The 9,000-nt window shown below is 42.2% G+C and overlaps 1 long non-coding RNA gene across 1 annotated transcript; it reads left to right on the plus strand.

Annotated features, from left to right (window-relative positions):
- The first annotated feature begins 2,568 nt into the window (after positions 1-2,568).
- LOC307208331 lies at positions 2,569-6,991 on the plus strand. Its single transcript, XR_013835100.1, has 4 exons — positions 2,569-2,979; positions 3,901-4,017; positions 4,538-4,637; positions 6,386-6,991. It is a non-coding gene; the product is annotated as an uncharacterized lncRNA (long non-coding RNA).
- The last annotated feature ends 2,009 nt before the right edge of the window (positions 6,992-9,000 follow it).

Here is a 9,000-nt window from a genome sequence, read left to right on the forward strand (position 1 = left end):
TCTGCCAACATTCTGTCACTCGATTAAGTAGGAATGCTGTTAAGGCAATGGGAGTTTATCAGAGATGCAGGCTGTAACTTCGGTAAATCACTAGAAAATGGTGCCTGGTGCAACAGGATGCTATTGGGGGTCTTTGATGTTGGGAAACAGTGATATTTGTCAAGGGAGAGGTGCTTGGAATAGAAATCAACTGGACACATCACTAAAGCTGGGCATGGAAGGGGCTTCTCTCTCTCTATATATATATATATACTTTACTCTCTATAATTTTGAAGGAGGGAGGAATAGTTCAAAGAAAAGTTAGATGATTTTCTGTCAGACATGGAACTAATAAGGGAGACAATGTGGTGAAAGTGAGTAGAGTTGACAGACTAGGGCTTGAAAGTTTTGTTTTCAAATCTATGCTTACCTGAAGTTTGTTGGGTAGCAGAAGAGGGCAGCTACTCTCATATGCAGCTTGCAGATGCTCCAAGGAGAACTGGCTAGCCATGGTAGGAAACAGGGTTCTCGACTAGATGGGATGTTGGTTTGATCCTTTGGGACTCATCTGATACTCTTGAGTCATTCAACCTGGTCCACTTTATAGAACCCTAGAATTATAGAGTTGGAAGGCACCACATGGGTAATCTAGTCCAACTCCCTGCAGTGCAGAAATCTCTTGCCCAATGTGGGGCTCAAACCCACAACCCTGAGATTAAGAGTCTCATGCTCTACCAACTGAGCTACCCCAGTACATCGTGGAACTGTTGTAAGAAAATCAAAATGTACACCCCTCTGGTTGCTGGATGGATAAAGAAATAAATCAGTCAATAAATCAAGAACACTTCCCTGCTTTGCTTTGAGACTAGGTAGTTCAGCTATCCTCCAAATCTTCTTTTTGCTGGATAACAGGAAATCCACACTTACCTTCGCTCTGCATTTCTAGGCACAAGTCCAGGTCCTCTAGGTCTGTGTCCAAGTCTCTTCTCTTCTCTTCTTCCTGGTACTTTCCCCACAAAAACCCACTCTTTACCACTGAATCAGAGCAACCAGCAAATCCATGGAAAACCCAAATTGCCATTTGCTCCAATTTAGTGGGAAAGGACAGCTTTTTCGGGGGAAAGTGGCAGAGAGTGGGGTGGGGAGGCAGTCAGGAAAGCATGGACCTGTGCCTAGATAGCATGGGACAGAAGGTAAATGTGGATGAGTCCTAAGTTTGTAACAATGGTGGCAGTGAAGAAGACTTATTTCTTCCACTATTGCCTCTGTGATGCACCACCCAGAAGCTTTCTCTAGAGTGGGAAATGTCTGTTGGGTGCAGATATGAAGGAGCAACATCTCAAAACCCTTGAGGCACAGCTCTGATGCACCAGTTGTGAGCTCATCCAGGCTGCCTGGATCCTGATGAAGTTCCTTCAGAGTTTTTATTGCAGCCTCTCCCTTCTGCCTGGTGGATTCAATGAACCATCCCTCTTACTCCCCTTGGTGGCCACCTCCTGTGGAGATGCTGCTAGACCTACTTGGCCTCTACAACATGTGCAGCCACAACTCACCATTGCAGAGGGACAAGCTCCTGCAGGGTCTTTGACCGTTTGGTAATGAACCTTTGTGGTCTGTATTTTCTAATCCTATTTTGCACTGGTGTACAGGTTCTATTTTTAATGTTGCAATTTTTAATTATTCTTAATAAATCTACCTCTTTAACACTGGTGTGATTTCTTGGTAAAAGTCTTGCATATTTGGGCCTCTTGTTCAAACTGCTACTGAGTAAGATTTTATGGGCTTGGAACTTGCAGAGACAGAGAGCCTCAAATTCTTGTCTTGTTCCTCAAATTTCAAGTGGTGTCTGGTATGAACTGGGACTCCCCTGGCTCAGGCTGGCTGGCCTTACAGAAGTGAAGGCATCATTCTGCCTTGCAAACTTCTTTTTACCCCCTTCTCATTAGGCACAATCTGGTCCAACAAGAATGGTCTCTCGGAGGTTTGGGGGCAGGTTCTTGGCAAGACAACCCCTTTAAAAAAGTCAAATTTAGCTCCTTTGGTCACAGAAAAGTGTCATCTATCCCTAATTTGCCGGGGGGGGGGCAAAGCAAGTGGTGGCTTCACCACTCTACACATTTTTGGATGATACTGATCCATCTTATTCTCCATTCAGGCATAGGGGTGGAAACACTTGCCCTGGTGGATTTCTTATGCTGGGGTGCACTGTAAAGGATTTAAAGATCACAGCCTTGCAGCCAGTTTACTGTGTCTGTGTGAATTGTCTCCTTTGTGTTGACATTTTTGGTCTGGTACTGCAATTCTGGGAATCTTACCAGTACGGACAAGCATAGAGCCAAATTGCAAATGCTTCTCTGTGAGATGTAGAGAAAATGCATTTGTGAAAGCAGATAAGCTCAACTCTCCCCCCCCCCCCGCTGTGCAATAAACCTTTGGGAGAGCTCATATCATATTTTGCTGAGAAACTATTTCAGTACAGCAAATGATCTAATGTAGCTTGAAGTATTTATAAATGAGTATAAATTAGATTATATTGTACCATCAAAAATACTTTTGCTTTCCTCACACATTAGGCCCAGGATGTATTTATTTATATCTAGATATATATTAGCACTGTTAATGGCATAACCTCAGGCAGGTTGGTGCAAAATTTAATTAGTGCTAAACTGCCTGACACAGCTGAAGCATAAAATTGGCTATTTTCAGGACTTTCCCATTTTTAAGCCTATTTATTGTCTGTTTACAGTTTCTTCTGATTGGCAGAATCATAATCAGGTGTTCCAATTCAAAAGAGTCCTGACCTGCCGTGTCTGGCTTTGGATTCTATTGAAAGCTTGTTTGAGCTCAGAATCAGAGTTGTGAAGACACCATTTGAGAGTTGACGGCACAATTCACTCCTGTGACTTCTGCAACAAATGAAAATGCCACTCAGTATACTTTTATGGTAACCTTCCAAGAAAATATCTAGCAACAGCATTCCAGTCAATGGATGATCTGCAGGTATGAATTAGGGAGTGGAAAGAATGCCATTTTGCTTTCTCTTGGTTTCTCATTTTTCCACATTTCCACATCAGTTTGCAACTAAAAAATAAACTCCCAATGAGTGGGCAGTCAAATTTCCATGGGAAGTCTTCAGGTAGGACCTGAGCACTCTTGCCATTTTGGATTCCCAAGAACCGGTATTCAGAGGCAGTTACAGCTTTCTACAATTTTATTAACTATTTTTATTTATTATTACAGGTATATTCCACATTACTTCAAAGGAGCTCCAGGTTGTGTATATGGCTCTTTCCCTCCTCTGAGGGATAATCACTGGCCAAAGGTCACCCACTGACCTTCATGTCTGTGGAAGGAATTTGAACTTGAATCTCCCAGGTCCTAGACCAGCACTCATTGATAGCATTATCCATGAATTTGTCTAATCCTCTGTTAATGTCATCCAAGTTGGTAGCCAACTTCAGCATTTACCTAAGCTGAAAATTACAAGTTCATATTGCCTTTTCCCTTTAGGAGAATTATGGGGTGAACGCTAGACCAAGATCTCACCCATCCATCCAGCAACTGGTTATCAGCAGCAGCCAGCCTCTGAAGCTGGTCCCATAGCTTGTCTCCAGGAGATGGTACACCAGGCCAGAACTTTGTTGAAGAAGTCCAAAGAGTCTTGCAGCAAAATGAGCAGTAGGACCCAAATGCTTCAAGACTGGCTTACCACATTTTGAAGTGCAGTAATACACATTATCATGTAAAGAAGGCTTATGTGATATTGTTGTCCAAAGGAGAAGGGGTATAAGAAAATTAATTACACAAATACACCACTGGGCATAGTTTCCTTTTCACAAACAATATATGAGGTGCTAAACCTGTTCCTGAAGATGGTTATATGTTTTGCTATTAAATAAAAAAAAAAGTGGTGTCCCCCAGGTGTTGCTGGACAGCAGGTGTCAACAGTCCCAGCCAACATAGCCAAAAGTCAGAAATGATGGGGATTGTAGTTCAATAACCCCTGGAGGGCAACACATTGACTACCATTTCCATAAGGTAAGACTGGGAAATATGTCCACCCTGGAGGCACAGTAGACTTAAATTACAAATGTTAAGAAGCGCCTTGAAGCAGATTACTTTGTCTCAAATATATTTTCTTGGTTTGTTGTTTCTTGCAATCTCCGATTTATCTTTTATTATCACACAGCTACCAATGGCTGAAAGGGTGAATCATTGCATCTATAAACCCTGCAGAAGTTCAGAACTCTGCCTTCTTTTCCATTCATCAGATAGGGAGAGAAGGAGATGCAGCTATAATTTTAAGCTACCAGAACATTGGGGCAAAATAAAGGTTCATTTCCTCCCCAAAAAGTTTTATTTTTGATGCTGGTAAAGAAGCAACTCGGATTAGAGTCTCCAGCAATCATCTGACAGGAGTTTCGATGCTGATGAATCTCACTACTAAAATCCTGGTTTAATTTATTAATGATAGCAGTCATTTGTGCAATGCAGTGTGGGATAATATACTTTGGATGTGGTAATTTTCTTTCGTCTTGCCCCTCTCTTTTTACTGCAGAGTATCATTGTCCTCACACACAGTGCCAATAAATAGTAAGTCTTCTTGATACTGGAAAGCCACTGGAAGTGGTGAAGGTTCATAAATAGAAATAAACCCGGTAAGCAAATTTACAGCCATCCTGGTCTGCAGTGCCTATGATCTACCACCAATTCTACATATATAGCCCAACTGGGTGAACAGTTCAAACTTACTTCAGCCGTGTTGATGGGCGAGTGTCCCCCATTGCATCAGAAAGATAGAGAAGCCCTGCATTGGACCTAGAACACCTCACCACTGCACTGCACTTTCCAGCAGCTGCTGCCAGGCTGTAGCCTAATGGTAGGGCTGGCCCTGTTGGCTGGTGCTGTAGTAAACAACTGCTGCTTTGTTGAATGTGCATTGAACCACGATGTCCAGACTATAAGTTCACTGATGGACAATTGGATCCTGTCAGATTTGATTCCTGCATTGTTACTGTTCCTTTGTACTAAGCCTATACACCCTACTTCTTCCCACTTCCCAAACCTTACATACACCACACCGTTCTCTTACTGTGCAGCACTCTACCTAAGTTTCAAAACCTATTAGTGTAGGGGCTGCTGTTTCATTCACACATGTGTTAAGGGGAATATGAGTTGAATGGTTTGTCTAATGTGCTTCTTGTGAACATTCACCAGGCCTTACAAATACAGTAATCCATTCACAAATTGGGAATTCTACACATTTATTGGTAAACATATATAATCTCCAACAGGCTTTGGAAATATGCAAATATTGACTGGATTTTGTACATTCTCCAAAATATGCACAGTTCCGAGGGCCTCCCAGGAAATGTGCACAATTCTCTATTCATGAATGGATTATGTCCACATTCTCCATGAGATTTGGTGAACATTCAAATTGGCTGGTTGTTATGCACATTGACTACATGACATCCATTTTGCTTAATGGATGCATGGATTCATTAAAGAAAGAGAATTTCAAAAACCCACTGGGCTGATAGGGAAAACAGAGAGTGTTTGTTAGAGGGTGGGAAGCAGCTTGTAGAACACATTGAGCTTCATCAAAAGACCTCCAGGCCAGATGATGTGCAACCTTTTACTTTTAACTAGAAAGACAAAGAATCTCATTAACACATCCTTCACCTTTCAGAGCGAGGAGGCCCCATAACTTCCCCCAGCTAGTGGACAGATGACACAATCATTCCTGCTGCCCCCCCAAAGAAGTCCCAAAGCTGGGCACTCTTGTGTCCCCCTTCTACAATGCCGCTTCTTAGGAACCTTAGTGGTTGTGTGCTACCCTTCTGCAGAACAGGGACTGTTTTATCGTCACTATATCTGCCATTTTCATGATTTTCAGTCCTGGCTGATAATTTTTGAGAATCTGAAGATGTAGCTCCCTTGATGTTATCCGTCTGCCTAAAATGTTATCTGAATTGCAGTTGTGGGTACATTCTAAATTGTTAGCAAAACAGCATACAGATGAAATGGACTGTTCCATTCTCTGGTCATTAGCGCCTTTTCAACTTTCTAGCAGATCAGTTTACCCATAATATCATATAGCACCTCTTCAAGATATAGGCACATGTCATTTCTATAAATATCCCCATTTGTGCATCCACTTTTTCCTGCACTTCAAATGCATTAAGCTTGGCTCTTTATTCAGAGCTTGCAAGTTAGAAATCTGTTCCATTTACAGTGAAAGTTCTAAAGCCTCCAACTATTAGAGCAATGTCCCCCAAATTTCTGGTTAAGAGTATTTTTCCCCTCTCTTCTGGATGGAGATGAAGTTCACTTATGAAACCAACAGGGTTTCCTTTTCATGTGTAATGCTAGGCTTTTTATCCCCCATCCCTGTGTTTCCCAGTGAATTACTGATCCAGGCACAGCTCTTACTTGGAAGGATGGAAATATGCAGCAGAGATGGGTGATGAGACTCCTCTGAGAACAGAAAACTCTACAGCTTTCTACATCAGAAAGTGACTAATCGCACCCAGTGAAGAACATTGCCACCCCAGTGGAAGTTGACTGGCAGGAAATGTGGACAACAAGATGAATCACACCGAAGCATAATGACAATATCCACTTTGGGTATGAACACAGGAAGCTGTCTTGTGTTGAGTCAGATTATCACTCCAGCTAGCTCAGTATGGTCAACAGTGGATAGCAATGGATTGCAAGGGTTTCAGACAATGATGTTTTATCCACACTAGCTAGAAATGTTGGGGCCTGCCCATGAGTTTGGAGTTCGCATCATCATACAATCCTTTCTTAACTTAAATTCCTTCACCCCTAGCTAATTATGCTGATATAAGACCAGCCACTGCTTCTTGCCTGTTCTGCTGTAGCTCACTCCTGATGTGGTTTATGTTACTTCTCATAATTCCTTCATTTGGCATAAATTATTTTGGGGGCTTTGCTTGCCCAATCACTTATGTTTCCTTGCCCTCCTCCCAAACTCAACTCTCCCTAGACCAACTTTATGTTTATGTTTATTCGGCTTTACGCCCATCATGAAACACAACACAACACAACAAATCAAATAAAACAGCGGACTCGTACAAGCCACAAGTAGTATAGCACAGTTTACAACTCACAAAGACAAATATCAGCCATTCATAGGAAAAGTTTAAGATTAAGATTAAAATTAAAAAAAATTTGCACTACACTAAAATCAGTATCTGATGTCGTTATAAAAAATTCTTATAACTATCAATAATCAGCTAACATTCCATTCCATCTCTTGTACGAGAGGACGGCTGTTAGGAATTTAGCAACCTGTAGGGTAATATAAGGATCCACATCTTGAAGAACCCAGGCAAGCTGTAGGTCTACTGGTTTGTCAGCCATTGGCTGGGTTATGGAGTTTAGTATGCTAGCACGGGCTGAACTGTACAAAGGGCAAATAAACATAACATGATATAGAGATTCAGATGTTTTCATTTCAGAAGCACACGTTGAAGGGACTTGGCCCTTAGTGAATCTATGTCTCAGCACGTTTGTTGGAAAGACATTAAACCTAGCTCTAATGAAGGCATATCGGTGAGACGCGGCCATAAGCGATGTTAAGTAGGATGGAGTGCGGTAGATAGGGGTTATGCCGAAATTTAATGGCGAACAGGCTCCACCACCAGCTACAAAATTTTGGTATAGCTCCGCATCATCCAGCCTTTGATTTATACACCTTTTTGCCACATTTAGATCCAGTTTGAGCAATTCAGTGGGTGAGATCTCATAGTACTGCAATTTGGCAAGGATTTTTCCTGACCACAAATTTGTGAAGTCATCTCGCCACATGCATTGAATGAGATAGTGGTTCGGGAGTTTATGCCATAGGGATATCCAATAGATCAAAACTCTCCTCCATATAACTAACTCCACTGACGGGATCTTCATTTCTAAACGAATAGCCGCGTTACTTACGCATGTTGGTAATTTTAAAAGTCGGCGTAAGAATTGGCTTTGAAGTGACTCTAATGGTGAGAGGTTTGCAAAGGCAGCCCATAAAGGTGCAGCATAGGCCATTGTGGCCGTCACTTTGATGCTATACACTTTTAGGGCCGCAGGGATGAATAAGGCCCCCTCAGGGTAGAAAAAACGAAGGAGGGAGTGTGAAAGGGCTTTTGTCTTGTTTTGAAGATATTCAACATGCACTTTCCACCCTAAATTATATTGAAAATAAATTCCCAAATATTTAAATTTGTGTACTTGTTCAATTTTCGTGCCCTCCAGTTTCCATGAATAAAGTTTTCGACTCCTTGAAAATATCAGTACTTTGGACTTGGTGTGGTTAATAGACAGATGATTAGAATGGCAATATGTCGCAAAAATCTTTAGTGCCCTCCTTAAACCCACTCTGGAGTAAGAGAGTAGTACAGCATCATCTGCGTAGAGAAGTAAAGGACAACGGTAATCTGCTATACGAGGGGAGTGGATAAATTTATGTGAGACGGCTAATGGGTTCCTCATATCACTGATAAATAAGTTAAAAAGAAGCGGCGCTAAAATACAACCCTGGCGTACACCCTTATTTACTGGCACTGGGTTAGTCAGGTCTCCAGCAGGGGATAATCTCACCCTGGCCACGGACCCGGCGTGAAGTTGGGAAATAAGCCACAGGAGCCTTCTATCTATTCCCCAACTGGCAAGTTTATCCCATAGTAATTTCCTCGGGATACTATCAAACGCAGCTTTCAAATCTATGAAAGCTGCGCAAAGTTGGCCCCGTCTAGGTGTTGAGTATTTCCGGGCTAGGTGATAAAGAACAATTGCCTGGTCTGTTGTATAGACCAACTTTATTTCCTTTCTCTGTCTTTGCACTCTCCTGCCACTGTCTCATGTTATCTTGCTCCCTTTCCTTGCTTAATCACCCAGAGACCCTTAGAAGTTGCTCCTCTGCCTTCATTAGGCTGCTGGTCAGGCATCTCCACTTTTTCTGCAGTTTGGCTCTGCCCCAGCAACCCAAGTCCTAAACAGGGATGG

The sequence above is a fragment of the Podarcis cretensis genome (assembly GCF_951804945.1).
Source record: "Podarcis cretensis genome assembly, chromosome: Z".
Lineage (NCBI taxonomy): Eukaryota > Metazoa > Chordata > Lepidosauria > Squamata > Lacertidae > Podarcis > Podarcis cretensis.